This window comes from Tamandua tetradactyla, chromosome 7 (assembly GCF_023851605.1).
Source record: "Tamandua tetradactyla isolate mTamTet1 chromosome 7, mTamTet1.pri, whole genome shotgun sequence".
NCBI lineage: Eukaryota > Metazoa > Chordata > Mammalia > Pilosa > Myrmecophagidae > Tamandua > Tamandua tetradactyla.
In genome coordinates this window covers 52,518,080-52,524,477 of record NC_135333.1, presented here as the reverse complement: position 1 = coordinate 52,524,477, position 6,398 = coordinate 52,518,080, and the positions used below count along the sequence as shown (strand labels likewise).

Genomic DNA, 6,398 nt, shown 5'->3' with positions numbered 1-6,398 from the left:
AATAGGACACAGACAAAATCAACTCTTATATTCAAGAGCACATGTTGTATAAAAACCTTTTAATATTGCACAGTAATTATAATTAAGTTTAAAGGATCAGTATGAGAAACTCACACAGTCCTCTAAATCATCTTTGTAGTTGATTGACTCCAAGTTAATGGTAAGATTGGACAAAACGAAATGTGTCAACATTAACAAAAATAGCATTTCAAGAGCTCTGAACTGGGAGCCTTTACTCCCACGATGTTTTACAATGTCTCTCAAGGGCTTGTTCTAATGACCCTGACACTTGATTATAGAGAAAGCAGCACATTTGTCAATTAGATATTTTTTCCTTAAATATTTCTCTAGTGCATCCAAAAGAGAATTTACCACAATTCTTCAGGGACTTTGCGATGATTTACAGACAAACACCATGACACGTGTTGGACACCTGCAATAATCAATATCAAAATAAGAAGCAGAGCCATAGCACTTGACACCTTGCCTTGTGCAGTCAGGGTGGGGGAAAGTGGCAGGGTCCCTGAGGTTGATAGTCACAGGTCCCCTGTTTCTAGTTACAGAGAAACAGTGCTCATAACAAAAGGAGAACATGCTTATCTGTGTAAATTACTTTGAGTAACTAAGTAGGGTCAGAGCATGCTCTTTAGATTTAGAAGTCAATTTAAGAACTCAGACACAATGAATAATCATGTGGGATTGAGTCAATTTTCAACAGATGAGTAAATTAAGGACTGATTTTCTAATCTGTGCCTAATCCATCGTTTTGCTTCTCTTCCTTCCCTGTGCAAACTTTTGATTCTGACTTTTTTTTTTTTTTTAAATATGGAACGCTTCATGAATTTGCATGTCATCCTTGTGCAGGGGCCATGCTAATCTACTCTCTATCGTTCCAATTTTAGCATATGTGCTGCCGAAGCAAGCACTTGATCCTGACTTTTAAGTTTACCTCTGCATTGCTAAAGACCCTAGACTAATATGAATTAGAAGAGCAAAATAAAAAGTTGTGTAGATACTAGCTTTTGATGAGTTTTGATCTGAAATATCAGTTCCCCCCTTTTATAAATCATGAACAGACTCTGCCATTTAGCTGGTCTGCAATCCAAACTCATTACCTGTAAAACAGAAATAAAAGTAGTGTATGACCCCTATGGTTCCTGAGAGAATGAAATGAGATGATAACACTTAAAGCACTTAGCACAAGGCTAGGCTCAAGACACAAACCCTATAAATATTGGCAATCTTTCTGTTTGCTAGCAGTAGCCAAAGTCATATTGTAAAACATCTATCCTGTTTCTGAGTTCAAGCTTATATCATTCAATGTGCCCATCAGGACTATAAACATCTGAGAAGTTGACAGTTGGAGAAACATTAGCCTTGAATACGGTAGGCATACAAAGGAGAAAATGGAAAACATGCTTTAAAGGGTAAAAAGATTATCACTATGCTGTTGGCTGCCAAACCACCTGTGACATGTTTCATTTTTAAGTTTTTCCCCCCATTGTCCTTATTTAGGTTCAGCTCCCAATCTTTGCATTCCTTAATGCCAACCTCCTGCACAAAAGTGCTAATAAATCCTTAACAGTTATTACCAGCTAATGTGGTACCAGCTAATGAATACTTGCAGCTCTGTCATCACGAAAATGCAAAGTAATTCATGCATCCCAGGAGGGAGATGCTAGGAAAGAGCAAGCTGCAGAGTGATTTGGATATATACGATTTTGCATCGTAAGTTTTCATTTAAAAGTTATTTTCTCAATTGGCATTCATAGGAAGTCAATTATCAAAATCAACTTTATAAACTGCTTCTTTCTATGAGTCTGGTCCATTTCTGAAGTTGTTTTGAGGACCATATTTGTATCATGTGCACTTGCCAGGCTTACTTTTTATTCTTTTAATTGCAGGGATTAATAGGCTTTTACTTTTGTTATTTTTCAAAAGAGGGAGTTAAGATTGAAACAGAGTGGTGGTGGGCGGGCAACGGTGGCTCAGTGGCAGCGTTCTCTCCTGCCATGCCAGAGACCTGGGTTCTGTTGTTCCTGGTGCCTACACATGTAAAAAAAAAAAAAAAAAAAAACAGAGTGGTGGACATTATCTGCATGGTGGTTATTGAAACGAATAAAATTCCAAAGTAGAAGAAGCCCACACTCTAGGGACGGAGCTTTGGGAAAAGCCTTTGTTCATGTGGTATATACAGGAAGAGAGAGTAAACCTAAGCTCCCAAGAGGAAGAAGAATGTGAGTATTTATTTGACACATAAAACAAGGGAAAGCAACACTTGATCAAGGGTTTCCAGACTTTTTCAAGACCCAGATCCTTTTTTTCAAACTTGTATATGAAACTCAATATTTAAAATAACAAAAGCCACCTGCTATTTGGGGGCAGATACCATTTTAAGCATGCATTCATGTTATAGCAACCCTGTGAAATAGGGCCAATTATTAATCCCATTCTCACACTGAAGCCTGTAAGGGTGGATCCAGCCTTAGAAATCAGGGAGTCTGACTCTGGGGCTGGAAAAGGCAGAGAAGATGCCCTGAAGGAGAAGGAACAGACGTCAAAGGAGGGACAGCCAGACTGTGGGGAAGAAAGGGGGAAGAGTAATAGAAAATGATTATCTTATTGGCTCCAAATAGTCAGCCAACAGCTCAATGTGAAGACTCCCGTCCATTTCATTCTTCACAAACAAATAGGGTATTAATTTCCCGGCTGAAATCCTCTGGAAGATAGCCCCAGTCTCTCTAGGGTGCTTCAACCCAAATCTGAATATTCCAAGGTATGTGTGTGGTGGAGGGGTGGAGGGAGAGGGAAATGGAGAGAAAGTCATTTAAAGGCATCACTGCTACCTCGGCAGTGAGAGTGGGAACTGTGAGAAACAGCGAGAAATCAGAGAAGTTTCTAATGGTGCTGCAAAATTGTAGTACATCTCTAGTCATGGTGATAGGAAGCATAAAGGACATTTGATAACCCAAACCTACAATGTAGGAATTCCAAGCCCAGAATAATATACATGTATAAGTGGAAAATAGATACCACTGCTTGAACTTTGAACCAGGAAAGCTCATAAAGAAATGAGGCACATTTAAACTGCAGTTGGTGTCTCTTCAAAACATTCTGTCTCTAACCTTTTAACTGTCTAATTTACTGCATTGTAAATTTAAGAAAGGGTCCATCTTGCTCTACTCCCTCTTACAAACAAAAAACAAACTTAGCTCCTCCAGTTGCACTCTCTCAATAGTAGTTTGGTTTCTTCGTTCCTGTAGTTGACAACTCTACCTAGAGAGAAGCTGTTCAGAGAAGAACGTGACTGAAGTTCTCAAGCCCTAGCAGAGCTTGAACAGTTCTACAGAGTCACTGAACCTTGGTTTCAGGTCCAGGCTCTTGAAATACAGGAGCTCACTCTTACTCATTTCTAGCCTCAAGAAACTGTCACCCTTCATGCACACAGAAGGAACTCAACCATTAAAGAAAAAATAGAATAAAATGGATTAAATTAAATTGAATCATATATCCAAAGGACTGTAGTTAGCTCTGGTTTCTCCCTTGTTCTTGGAGAACATTATCAAGGTGTGAATAAATGAAAAGCAGCAAATGTTTTAAATTGAAAACCTTCTATTTTTAGGTCAAATTCATTTCCATTTCACAAATATTGATTGTGTCTTATAGACCAAACTTTAGACTTGGTGATGAGATTTCAAAAATTATTAAAAATAGTGCTGTTTTGGCTGTGAGTTTTTAACCTTAAAGGTAGAGGGAGATAAGAGAATGCTTTATCTTCTAACAGCTGCTATTTCAATTCATTGACCCACAATCAGCACACATACACTTCCGAAAAATGGGCAGTCACCACTAATGTATACCGGTGGCATTAGGGAGCTGGTCTTTTGTCTTCAACAAATTGTCACAAATGAGCCACAAAATGGAGAAACTGTGGGTGGATATTCACAGATACCTTTTGCTTTCTTTTCCTAACTGTTATTATTTGGAAGAGTTGGAGTTCTCTAAATCATGAGACTGTATATGAAGCATCAAGTAAGGTACAAAGACGAAATATTCATTTACATTTAAAAATGTTTAGGATCTCATTTGTGTCTCTGCCAACTAGCCATAAAGCTCTTTTTACACCAGCATTTTCATCAAATCATACTGTAATCTTAAATCTTCAAACAAATCCATTTTCTATTATATCTAACTAAAAGAAGAGACAGGCAAATATGTGCACATTATAACACCTGGGAGAGCTTTCGTAGCATACTGCTCTGTTGTATGGAGAATTGAAAATTCATTCTTGTAGGGATACTTAAAGCTGTTTTAAAGCAATTCTAAGTGTACTGGAAAGGCCCAAAATAGTTTCATGCAGCTTCAAAATGAGAAAAATAGCCAAGAGGACAATGAGCTGGAGGTGGAATTATTTTCCATATCTTTTGCCAATCTGGGCAATGCACTCTCCATTCAAGCCACAGAATGAATGGACAGCTAAGGGAGAAGGCTTCAGATGAGCAATCAAATTGCTTTTACCTCGGGGCCACTATCTTCTGATTCTGGCTCTTCTATCCTAACTATTTTCAGATTTGAGAGAGCAGGTAGGAAAAGGGTCTAATTATCAGATGGGGAAATTCATCACTAATCTTATCACCAGAACTAAACACTAACTTAACAAAACCTTGGAATATTTTACTTAGAAAAATGCATTTTCTATCTACATAAATTTAAGGTAGATGCTTTTCAATAGTCTGCTAATAAACCTTTGCATCTTTGGTGTTACTATAGCAAGAGGCCAGCTCTTTTAATGTCCAAACACAGAGTAAGGAAGCAATGTTTGGGGTAATTTCACAGAAAACTAAACCTTCCTTTAAAAAAAAAAGAAAAACTATACAACTAATAGGTATATCATGACTTACGTGATAGAGTTTGGAATGCTTCAGATAGAAATAAAATTAAAATATTATTGAGAAGATTACAGTAATAGTAGCTTTTGTAAGGTAAATAAATTAGTTTAAGACTTTATATATTGAGTATTTTTGCTACAGTTCACTATGAACTGCTGAATCAAATGTTTCGGTCTATGGGAAGTTTGACAGCTGAAAAGCCTTAACAAAAATGCTTTCAACGGTTTAACAAAAATGTTGAATTTGTTAAATTCAGTGGGTTTACTTCCTGGAGACAGAATAAAATGACCTCTGAAGTTTCTTATAGTAATAATACTAAAAACAACAATAATTGTAGTTCACTAAATCATTATGTAAGTTATGGGGACCAAGCTGAGATGTAAACTTAAATGCTTAGTAAAAAAAAAAAAAAACAGTGAATTCACTCAGGTGTTCTTTCTACAAAAGCCTACTCCAGTAGATTTTGCTAGAATTACCTACTTATTGTAGCTAGCATCCAGTCAGCTAGCAAACAGAGCAGTCTTGATCAGATAATGGAAAAAATAGTCAATTAATCATGTTTGACTTTATTGTTAATACAGACATTTTGTTCAAATTAATAACCAGTGATATAGATAATTTTATCTTTATATAAAAAAAGTCAGAACAATCTTGATGTCTATCCTTTTATTATGTATATTTTTTACAATTGTCCCCTCACTATCTTCCTAAGGATATCATTAGGGAAAAAACATATAACTCCGATTACAGAATGGATGCTTTGGATTTTCTATATGGTCAGAAAAAACCTCGATCTTTCACTCTGTCTTTACAATTCAATCACCCTAAATATGTTTATTCTTTTGGATGACTTAGTGGTCAAATCAGAGTACATAACTGATTCTGTGGTTTATCTGATAGTCAAACATGAAAACAACTTAAAGCGTGGCCTATGCCACACTCTATCCTATTTGATCACATCATATAAGCATGTTTAAACTGAAAACAATCCAGGAAAGAGAGAGAGAGTATGCATTTGCACAAATGTTCTGTAGGAAAAAAAAAAAACAACAACAACAAGAAATAGCAAAGTCACATAACAAATGGAAGGCATGCCTTTGGAAATCTTCCTTTAATCAGTCCGAGGGCCTTGGTGCAGAAAGCAAATACAGTGGATCATTTGGAACTGCAATAGAACTTCGTAAATTGCTAGTCTGTAATTGTGAGCCAAGAATCATTTGCATCATGTGCCTGAAATGTATGATCTAGGCTGAATGTTCTGCCAACATTTTCAAGGCTGTAAGTCATTTTACAACCCTGAATGTGACTCAGAGCTCGAAAGAACGAAAGAACGGGTGTTTTTATTTTGTTCAGGCTTCCTTCCTGCTCCTTTCCCATTCTTTTCTGTCCCAACTTCTTTAAACCCTTTAAGCCCTTTTAAGCCCCTTTAAAATGAGTGGATATGGCTTTGGGTTTGAGAGAAAACAAAGGGACTTCTAGGATCCAAGGGATATGTGGGGTTGCTCCAAG

The 6,398-nt window shown here is 36.9% G+C and overlaps 1 non-coding gene across 1 annotated transcript; it reads right to left on the bottom strand.

Moving 5' to 3' along the window:
* Window positions 1-819: 819 nt before the first annotated feature.
* On the bottom strand, window positions 820-926 carry LOC143642945 (U6 spliceosomal RNA). Its single transcript, XR_013156003.1, has one exon. It is a non-coding gene; the product is annotated as a U6 spliceosomal RNA (small nuclear RNA).
* Between the last annotated feature and the right edge of the window lie 5,472 nt (window positions 927-6,398).